Source organism: Gallus gallus, chromosome 3 (assembly GCF_016699485.2).
Source record: "Gallus gallus isolate bGalGal1 chromosome 3, bGalGal1.mat.broiler.GRCg7b, whole genome shotgun sequence".
In the NCBI taxonomy this organism is placed as follows: domain Eukaryota; kingdom Metazoa; phylum Chordata; class Aves; order Galliformes; family Phasianidae; genus Gallus; species Gallus gallus.
The window spans coordinates 71,333,402-71,344,916 of record NC_052534.1 but is presented as its reverse complement, the minus strand read 5'-3'; the positions used below and the strand labels follow the sequence as shown (position 1 = coordinate 71,344,916).

At 45.1% G+C, this 11,515-nt stretch overlaps 1 long non-coding RNA gene across 1 annotated transcript; it reads right to left on the bottom strand.

The window, feature by feature from the left end:
- Positions 1-655: 655 nt before the first annotated feature.
- LOC124417883 lies at positions 656-9,910 on the bottom strand. The gene is made up of 3 exons (XR_006938994.1): positions 9,808-9,910; positions 4,619-6,435; positions 656-3,759 (listed from the first exon to the last, which is right to left on the bottom strand). It is a non-coding gene; the product is annotated as an uncharacterized LOC124417883 (long non-coding RNA).
- Positions 9,911-11,515: the final 1,605 nt, after the last annotated feature.

The window sequence follows — 11,515 nt, the reverse complement described above, 5'->3', positions numbered from 1 at the left end:
GATGCTTTTAAAAGGAGTTTTGAGCCCTCTTAGGGATTCTGCTGCTTTCTGGTGGCAAATCCTGCTGGAATGGCAGTTTGCACACCACAGTTGGACCTGGGATTGTAAGAAGGATGTTAGAATACAAATATGCACACAAAACAGTACCAGAATGAAAGGAGCAGGAAGATGCAATCCCTTGGCTGACCAGTCACTATTTACAATATAAACATCCTTTCAGCCCATTAGTGGCCTTTTACATCCCCATCTTTATCAGAGTACCAGGAGTGATCAGGACCAAGCAAGAAGCAGGTGTAGAGCAAGGCCGGGAGGAACAGGTATCACACCCAGCACTGAGCGTAAGCTTTTGGGTTCAGTTCTCTATCCCCTGCTGCCTGGGTTTAGTTCAGTATGCTCAGTCAACACAACTATAGCGACTCTGGTCTGACCTAGCATTAGACTACAGGCTACCATAGCCAGAACACAGACACCAAAGCAGTACCACCACAGCCATCCTAGAGTTCCCAATACAATGCATAGACATGATGGAGTTTTCTTTGTTCAGAGCAAGCGTCAAACTTCACCTCCCAGTGCAATGGAAAACTGTAGAGAAAAACAGGATGGAAAAGTCCTCCTTGGTGGGATTTGTCCCCAGGCCAGTCTGTGCTAAAATACTAACTAAAATGAAAATACTAAAACGTGCAGTGAGAACAGAGATGGTCCCCTCATGATGAAGTAGGGTTGTGTAGGTCAGCTATTAATAATATAATAATGCACTGTACTGTAGAAAATGGAAACTAGATAGCCCCAAACAGTCCCCCCTCACTCCATGCAAGAGTACAGATGCATATGCTCCCCATTGTTAGTTTATACTGAAGCCCTTCAGGAGAACATTTACCTGTGTATATTTAAAGAAACCTCTGCTTTCTACAGGGGATGGAACTCATACTTTTATTCACACTTTTTTTCTTCATGACCTTCTGCCTTAAGAGCAATTTGCTTAGTCCACTCCAGGTGATTCTGCATGATTTGTAAATCTAATTTTTATTTCCATGTCTCACATTTGAAAATTTTTTGCCACCATATTAATTTAACATTTTTATCTTTTACCCACCAAGACAGCTCACTGTGACCTTTAAATTCACTTACAAAGGAGAACCCATTGGTTAATCTGGACCAATTGGCCTCAGCTACACACTTGGTGACAAACCATTATTTCTACCCCAGTTCTTTAATTGGCCAGAATGCTCTTTTTTATCAGATATATTAGCTGTCAGAAGTGCCTGCTAGCCTTTGCATACTTCCTGGATAGTGTCCAGGTCATTAAAGCAACATCTTCAGTTCAAGTCTGGAATATTTAACCTGAACCAAAATCCTAACTTTCTCCCTGCTTTTAATTAATTAAAGCCCGAAGAATGCAGGGAGGGTCACTCTACAGGCAAGTCTTCTGAAATGGAAAAACTAATATGAGATCTTTCATGCTTCTTTTTCTTTTACTCATTCAGCAGTTTTGCTTCACAAATCACAATTTAAACTCTTTAAATTTCACCTGGTTCAAGCATTTTACTTTTATTTCTGCTGAATTATTTTGCTGTACAATAAGGCCAGGGAAGAAGAGCCGGAGCTGGAAGGGCTGTAACTCCAGCATGCAATGGGGAGCAGCCAGACCTCTCTGTCACTGTTGCCTTCATCTCTCCAGGGACTGCAGTCTCATAGGAACTGCATCCTCTGAGGATCAGAACTGGCTTTTGAGAAAAACAGCCTCGTGCAGCTGTGGCCAGAGCTCTCACACACCTCTGGCTGCAAGTCACATTCGGACAGTTGAATCCCACCTCATTTGCTCCAGTGTAATAGCTAGTGCTGACACACTACCTGTGCTAGTAGCACGAATGGCCCATACCCCTTTCTTACTGTCTGGTAACAGCAGGAGTCCTTCATCCCTTGCACATGCAAAGCAGGAGCATGAAGATTTTGACTGCCTTGATGCATGAATATTTTATTCACCATCCAAGACCTAGCTAAATAATATTTTACAGTGAAAATGTATTTATTATTTTATATCACGACGTTTATTGCCATTCATACCCCGTGTTCTCCATCAGTGACTCAGAATAGAATCAAAAAGGGATTTCTTGAAAGGAGATGCGGTATGGATGCTGATTTCTTTATGTAGTAAGTACTGTTCATTAAAGACAAGCTTTTGGCTCGATATCTGCTTTATGCCACTCTTCACCGTAAAATTCCAAAGTCATCCTGAAGGAAAAATAGGCTGACAGTCCTCAAAATATATCAACAAGTTACTCCAGTTTTGTCAGTATCATGTGAATGTGAAAACAGGCTTATCTCAGTCAGAATGTACATTGCCACAAAGATTTCTTGCAGCTTCATGTTTTTCCAGCTTTAATATTAAGTCTATAAAGAGTAAGACTGATGTCCAAAGGTACGTCAAACTAAGATGTTATTTAAATGGCAAACAATGAAAACTTAATGTAATACTTCTACCCTTGCTTCTTTTTTTTTGACAAATGATGTGAAATCAACTTCTTTTTTAAAGTAACTTCTTTGTAGGATCCCAGCTTACAGTGTTTGTTTCTTTTCATATACGATTTATTTGCTAACTGGGAGATTAGAATGACTTTTTGAACAGTTAAGAACATTTCTGGGAGAGCAATGCTCCTGCTCTATTGAGATTAGGGATCAAACTTCATTAACACTGGATTTTTCCCACAAATATATATATATCTGTTTTCAAACATCCAAACAACACGCTACATCTCTTCCCTTAGGAAGACTTCTCTTTGGAGAGGTCATAGGAGAGGCATGACCTGAATGAGACATCAGGGCTCTGCAGGACGTGCTCCCTGCTGAAGCTTGTCACACCATCTCTCAGCAAGCCCTTAAATCTTCTGCACAGAGTATGTTTAAGGCTGTGTAAATATGGCTTTCACACCTCCATTTATTTTTGTCGTGGCTCTGCCAAGAGGTGCTGGGAGCAGGGCTGAGCAGACAGCACACACGCAAGCACATGTGCCAGTAGAAGCATTCACGAGGTGACCACCAGCCTCCCTGATGGAAAGGGAGATGGAAAGCCACTCCTTTGGCTCGCCTGACTGCCATAGGCTGATTGGATTTTTAAGCCTACCGTATTTTCACAGACTGAGGTCTCATGTTTGCAGTGGGTCAAAAGTTGCAAAAATCCCATTCAGGATGGGGGTCCTTCACACGCTTTTATTCCTTGGGAAAAACTTTGCAATACTTCAGATGAAACAATGGCCCAGTCATGCTTTTTTTTTCTTTCCTGTATGTTAAGACATATATAAGCCTAGTCTAGAGCTGGTGCAGGCATTTTTTCTTATGACATGGGTCTTAGGTGTGTTGTGTTTTCATTTTCCATTAATGGATAGACAGTCTACTTGTTACACAACCACTGAGTGAGAATATTGCACAGGTGGGGAAATCAAACCCTAAAACATAGGCTATGTGACAGCAGAGACTGTTTGAAAAACCTTAGCTTGAACTCTTTGTAATTACCTGCATTAGGCATTACTTCCATAACTATATTTTTTACTTCAAAACTGATTTTACTACCATCAGCCAGAAGATTTTGTGCCCAAAACAGAGCAGCCTGTGCAGGACTTCTGCTTCTTCTGCTCAAGTGGTTGTAGACGAGACAGTGAATCTCCAGAAGAAGGGAGACCGTTTCCAGGCTGTGGTTGTCTTTCCAGTCCTCTCTGACTTCAATAGTGTTGCAAAAATTAAAGTTGCATTTGGATCGTGAAGCTATGAGAAAATAAGAAAACCTACTTTTGGACCAGAAATTAAACATAGAAAACACAACAGCATAAAATAAAGCAGTCTGAAAAAGGGAAATAAAATAAAGGAAGAAGTTTTTCACACACAGGGTGGTGACGCAGTGAAACAGGTTGCCCAAGGAGGCTGTGGATGCCCCATCCCTGGAGGCATTCAAGGCCAGGCTGGATGTGGCTCTGGGAAGCCTGGTCTGGTGGTTGGCGACCCTGCACATAGCAGGTGGGTTGAAACTCGATGATCATTGTGGTCCTTTTCAACCCAGGCCTTCTATGATTCCATGATTCTATGGTTTATTAACCATAAAATGGCTCAGAGTTGATGAAAAAGTTGTTTTTCTTCACAGTTTGGTGCGCATACTTGTGGACAAGGGATGATGAAGTTTAGGTATTATCTAAGGTTTGAATTTTTAACTTAATATTCCCTCATGCATTCTCTTGGGTAGTAAAATGCATACAACATGAGTACTGTAGACCACAGGTACCCAAAATCCAAACAGAGTTAACAGAAGAGAAAATTAAGAAGTCATAAAAAAAATTCCCAATGTGTCATCAACTTACTTAATCATTCAGTTTAAGAAAACCAACTCTCACATCAGAGGGTGTGTATTAATTCCAGTTTTAAAAGACCTGTGTATGAGAATATTGCAAAAAAAGCCAAATCTCTCATAGGGAAGTCACACATCCTGCCAAATATGAAGGCACTACTCCAGAGCATTTGCGTGAGAGAGTTCCTTCAAACAGATGCATTTTTTAACACGGGAAAGCACTCCTTATATTAACCTCCTCTCAGAATTAGCTGAGCCATTTTCAGTTGAATTCTTTCAGCTCACCTGTCCCGAAACAAGCCACTGGATGAAAAATTTCAGCTCCCACCATCCTCCAGCTGCAAATGGAGCCTGTCCTTCAGGGATCAGCCTGCCTTGGTGGTGCTCCTGCAGGCAGAGGGTGCTGCGCTCTGATCGCAGCAGCTGCAGGTCAGCACAGGGGCACACAAAGCACCTGCTTTAGTACCAAATATGGAATTCAAGTTTGGGCTCAAAACCCATTATTCATTATTTCCACTACACAAGCTGATCAGAAATTGAATTGAGGAGACTCTCGCAGGCAATTATAAACTATCTTCTAAATTATCTTCTTGCAAAGGAGGAGAATAAATCTCCTTCAGTGAAAGCAAGATAAAACCAGGGTTAATTTTATGCCAGCTGGGTCCACAACCGTTTACTCTTCTGCTTGCCAGCTGCACTGCAGCGCTATTTGTAATGGCCACATCTCAGGGTGTGGACGTACGATGTGAGGGTGCCCCAGCACCAGGATGGACACAGAACTGGCTCCAGGGAAACCAACACCACAGGTTGGTTGTCTGTGCTGAGCTCAGCTTCCGCAGTCTCCTTGTGGCCTGCCTGGCTGCTTTTTGAGCACGTTCAGCCTACGAGCAACTCTGGACATCACACTGCAGCCAACTGTCCTCCACTTTGACCCGGGAACAGTTGGTGGGATTTTACTGTGACCAGACACAAATACCACAGAAGCCAGGTACAAACCACTGGCTTTGCCAAGTAAGCAGCTTCAAAAGCTTGCATGAGGTTTAGAGGGGTGTAACCTGGGAACAATCACTGTCCATTCCCCTATTTGTCATTTCTGATCTCTATTAATACTCATTCTAACCAGCCCAGGGGGAAATTACCGTGCATTTGCTCTAAATCGGTCAAAACTCCTGAATCAGCCATATGGTGTGAATCCCTGTTTGTCTGGTAGCACAGAGTACATCTTTCACAGCCCTGATGCACACACAAAACTGTCTGCTTTCACTGATTCATAGCAGTGTTGTAAATATAACTGAACTTGTGAACGAAACAAGGTGTTAATTGATGGTGTACATATTCGCCCTCATAAACGTCTGCTCCTAAACTACATTTCCTGGTTTCTAAGGAAACCCTTATTTCTCAAAACTGCAGGGATCCTTACTCACAATGCAGTTTAAATTCTTAATCATCTAACGCACTTTCTGCTGCGAGGGGAAAGGTGTAGATACGACCCATCTGCATGTTCAACAGTTGCTTTGAACTTGGAGGAAGGAAAGATTTTTGTCAGTGCTGACTGTAGGAAACCATCAATTCTCACATTATGTGAAATGTGATACCGCAGTTTCAACTCCAGCTCCTGACTTCCTTAATTAAGGCTGTGCCAGACATGCCAGGAGAACGGGTCTGCCTGTCTGATCATGTGCAGATAGTCAAAAATGTTTGCCTGTGGCTCCCTCAGTCACCATGCTGGTTTGTTTTATAACGCTACACATAAAGGAGAGGGTGACACTGACAACCCTTGTGCCTCATCTCCAGTTTTGCTTCCTTTCCACGTTCTGTGAGTCAAGCTCCTGCACAGCCACCAAACCATGGCCACAGAGCCAGGGCTGGCAGCCAGCAGCCAACAGGTGCATCAGCGGGCAGTGGGTCTTCATAGGGTCACAGAATGGTTGAGGTTGGAGAGGGACTACATCCAAATGCCTCAATCTGCACAAAGTTTGTAGGGTACCTCAGCTGATGGGTATGTGGGTTGTGTACCTGCTGCTTTATGCTCTTCCAGCACAGTTACCTGCCCTTTCCTGTGCTCTTCACATTCTTCCAGCTGCTTGGATATGCGCTGAACTCTGCAAGAGCAAAGGGAGGGATGCTCAGGAAAGCCCCAGTGCTTTTGGGTTTTTGGTGCCCCAAAGTGACCGCTCCTGTCATATTAATCCTCTTATCAAACATGTATGACACAGCCTAAGTTTCATCTCTTCTTTCTTACAAGCAAAATTTCAGAGAACCTTTGACTCCCTGTGGGACCAGATTCTGGGCTTGTCAATGCTCTTCAAACTCTCACAGGCCACACAAGGCTGGCAGAGCCCACTGGCCAGCACAGCTCCACGGCTCCACAGCACGAAACCTGCTGCCCTCTATTTCTGAGTCACAGACCCTACCTGGCATCGCTTCATTATTCACATCCATTGCTACTCCTGCCCAATGCACTTTTAGATCAAAAAGAAAATAGGTAGCATGTTATTTTCTCTGGGATTATGTTTGTTTGTTTGTTTGTTTTTCCCTTGAGAATAAAGGGATTTGTCCACACTATCATAAAGCCTGAATCACTGCTGAGAAGGTTACAAAAGCATGTGGATAAACCTGCCCAATTGTAGGTGGCCGACTTGTTGCTGCTATCAAATAACTCTCCATCAGCCCTGTCTTTCAGCCTTCCCACTCAGCAACTGCCTTGGTAGAAATTACTGAACACATTTTCACTGCCATAAAAATTGGCCAGAGCTATATTTCTAGATTCCAAGAAAGCTTTTGACAGCCAACCATGATACTTTATGTAATAAGTTGTCAGCATACTGTGTATCACCTAACGCTGTCACTTGGCTTAGGTCAAAGCTGTCAAATTGCCAACAAAATATTGTTGCTAGAAGCACTTAATCTTCTTTTCAGCCTAGTTCTGTTGGGGTCCACCAGACATAGTCCTTGGTCTGTTATTGTTTATGCTCTGTATAAATGACCTACCACATGAATATGCATAACAAAAACCCAAAACTAACGTATATGTTGACAACATTGCCAGCAGATGCTGCAGTCAGATTTCAGAAAGATCTGTAAACTGGTAGTGGAGGACCACTCCAGCTCACGGTTTTAAAAGCACACATAATAAGTGTCTCACAGTCCAAACTTTGAGCCTCCCTGTTTTACTCACAGGCTGCATTTACGTCATACATTAAATTCACATCTGAACTATAGCTTTAACCACGTTGTGCCACCTGTTCAGAGTACAAAAGTCTCAGCTGAAACAGGAAGCGTTCATGTGGACTGAGGGCCAGGAGATGAGAGGTGGGGAAAGACCTGCATGGGGCTTTGGGAGCTGCCCCCACCTAGAAGGCACCTTGAACAACCCCACTGCAGCCCAATTCTGGGGACTCTCCTGTTTCCCTCAGTTGGCCCCATGACTGTGAATTCAGGGGAGAAGGAGGGAGAACCCATCGTCAGGAACTCTCAGTGCAGTGGGTGAGATCACAAAGTCTGCACACAGGGCAAGGCCGGCTCTGGCATACAGAAACAACGTTGTCTTCGTTATATTGAAAGTCTTGATCAAAAGCAACACACTGCATTATCTTTTCTCAAAAGCCTCTAACCTGCCTTTTAAAAACACAGCCTTCCTGAAGCACTCTGAACAAACAAGCAGTCTCAGATGCACTGAAGTGTTTTAAGGATGTGCACACATCTATCATAGCCAATACGCCCTGCAAGGAGTGCAAACCAACACGGAGCTGCTGTGCCGTCAGTCTGACAGCTGGCACAGGGAGGTTACTGCTAGCACCGGGCGATTTGCTCTTAACCCTGGAAACCATCGTCCGCCTCTTATTTCATATACACTGGCACTGAAACTTCACATTCACAAGTAATTCTCCTCTGAACTGGAATGTGCAAGAACCAAGTCATGCTGTTGGAAAGAGTGCAGCATTTAGAGATTCTCCTATATCATAATGATGTATCCTATAGGAGCAGAAGAAAGCAAACCAGTCCCCTTGGATTCTGGATGCCTAGCATAAGGCTCTGTTAAGTGTCTTAGTTTCTATAATGCTTAGCATTCACTCTGCCTGAACATTAAGTTCCTTTAAGACATCAAAGTAGCTCAGACACTTTATACAGGATGAGGGAGCACTGCACCACCTCCCACCAGTTCACACACCCTTGCAGAAGTGTGTTCCATCCCAGCTGCTCACACTGCCTAGTCACAGATGTTGTGTCTATACTGCTAAATAACAGCCCCAGGAGCTGGCTCTGGCTCTAAGGCTCAAAAAGGCACAGTCTGACCAATATACACTGTGTGACACTTGATGCTGTGCCTACTGCAGGCCTGCTGGGATGCTCCTACAGGCCTAAAAGGTAAACGTGGCACTCTGGTTTTGCCATCACTGCATTTGGCCCTGAAACAACAGGAGGGCATGCAGACTGGGACAGCAGTGTTGTCCCAGCAGGAAGCAGAGGCCTGGTGCTCACAGAAGGGGGCTGCAGGATGGAAGATCAGTGCAAAATGGATGAGAACAGGGCAGAGAACAGGGGCCAGCCATATCCCAGCTGTACCCAGGGGGAAAGAAGCTGCCATACACCAAGGGCATGCCAAGGCATGTGGCTGGCAGGAGGTCAGGCCTGCTCCCTAGACTCATGTTGCTGTGACAGCCTGATTTTTACTTCTTGAGGGAGTGCAGTGCCCTCACAGTGCGAGGTGGGCCGAGGCTCCCCCCCGAGGCGCTGCCATGTCCAGGTGTGATGCGGCCTGCTGTTCTCCTCTGTGCAGCCCAGGGCTCCCCGTGGTCTGCTTCCAGCACCCAGGGTGGTCTGTGCCTCATCCCAGCGTGGCTTGAAGTATGAACAAAAGGATGAAATCATCTTATGTGGCAGCTTTGTATGTGGTCGGGAGGAGAAAAAACAAAACTCATGTCCCTTTTTGCCCTTTAAAATAAAGCAACTGTTAGGACCTTTACAGGGCTATACATTCAGACTCTTATTGCTTTGATTGATGACTTGATTGAGCCGGCAGCAAAAGCTCTACCAGAACTGCACTATTGATTACACGGTCAATAACTGGATATAATTATTATGCCAAAATACACTTTTATATTAACGCTGATGTAAATGCATTTCGAGATATGAAGAGGCAGTGGATGCATTGTGACTCAGAGAGGAGAATCAAAGTCACAGCATGGGACGGCAAGAAAGAAAAGAACACAGTAATGAGGAGAAAAGCCTATGAGAGAAAAAAAGGCAGCACTTGACAGACTCTTTGCAAGTTCGAAAACAAGCAGTTCTGAGAGCCGCATCATTAGCGAAGCCTAGTTTACTATGAAACCGTGTCCTATATTTTCATTCCCCTCCTCCTCCGCCTGCGTGCAGCAACCCCAAAGCCTCACCGCGCTCCTTACAGCCTCAGCACCCTCCCTCGGCACTCCCCGGCCCCCTCGTCCCCTCGCCCCCCGCCCCGGTGCTGTCACCTCCCCGCCATCCCAGAAAGGCCGCGTCCCAAGGCCGGCCAGCGAGCAGCCGGCGGCCAGGCCCCGCGGCCATGGCTGCTGCCGTGCTCCCGCTCCTGCCGCCGAGCTCCGCCACCAGGAGACCTCCTGCACAGCACTCCCTGTCGCTGCCCTGTGCAGGTGCTGCCCCTCAAGAGTTCTCATAAATTCACGTGTTGGACAGCTGTAGTCTGTAAAACCTGCTTGCGTCAATCATCTCCGGATTGAAATATATATATGTGTTAGAAGTGGAAGTTCGGGCAGTGCAGGTTTAAGTTTGTTTTGCTGGGGAAACTAGAGACCCGGGTGAGAATTCCTGCCCCGTATCTACTTGTCCAAAGAAGAGCTACAACAAAGGTCATTTCAAATGCTCACTTTCCTTTAAAGAAATCATACACAGGCACAGAATGGTTGCATTTGCTGGTACCTAAACAAATCTTAGAATCTTAGAATTATAGAATGGCCAATGATCATCGAGTTTCACCCTATGTGCAGGGTCGCCAACCACCAGACCAGGCTGCCCAGAGCCACATCCAGCCTGGCCTTGAATGCCTCCAGAGATGGAGGGCACCCTGTTCCAGTGTGTTACCACACCCTGTGTGAAAAACTTCCTCCTAATATCTAACCTAAACCTCCCATCTCAGTCTAAATCCATTCCCCCTTGTCCTGTCACTATCCACCCTTGTAAAATATGCTCCTTTCAAGTACTGGAAGGCCACAGTGAGGTCTCCCTGGAGCCTTCTTTTCTCCAAGCTAAACAAGCCCAGTTCCCTCAACCTTTCCTCATAGGAGAGGTGCTCCAGCCCTCTGATCATCCCAGTGGCCCTCCTCTGGACCCACTCCAAGAGCTCCACATCCTTCCTGTACTGGGGGCCCCAGGCCTGGACGCAGTACTCCAGATGGGGCCTCACAAGAGCAGAGTAGGGGAGCACAATCACCTCCCTCTCCCTGCTGGCCACTCCTTTTTTAATGCAGCCCAGAACATAGTTGGCCTTCCGGGATGCAAGTGCACACTGCTGGCTCATGTCCAGCTTCTTGTCTACCAGGACCCCCAAGTCCTTCTCTGCAGGGCTGCTCTCAATGACGAAATGACTAAAAGCCAGCCTCAGTTTTCCTCAGGCACTGGTATGCACTGGAAGAAGTAATGTACTGCTCTGTCCCAGCCTCGCCTGGCAGCGGTATTCCCAGCTCTAGCTGTGTGTGACAGTCGGGATGCTCTGCCATCACACAGGGACTAAGCACAGTGGTGGCAAGCACCACACAATAAATGTTTGTCATGATTCACAGCAACCTGGAATTCTGGCAAAACTGCTTCACACTGTAACAAAAAACCTAGCTCAGAGACCAGAATTAAAGATCAGCTGCCTTTCTACCCTTTTTCCCAGCCTTATAACCTTTGATTTTGCAACATTAATAATCCAAGAGAATTCCTGTGATTTTTTTATTATTATTTCTTTAAAACCTCCCATTCTGGAGACTTAACTAGTTAGACTTAATTTGCCCTCATTCTAAAAGTACAGTTTTTCTATTTTTTTTTTTAAACAAGCCTATTAAGTCAACTTCCAAATAAATAGATAAAATGATTACTTATCAATTTGAGAAAACACTGAACAAATGAGGAGGTGGAGAGTAATTAGAAGCAGCTAAAAGGACGGACATAGGCTATACACATTCTTAACTATTAGCATCA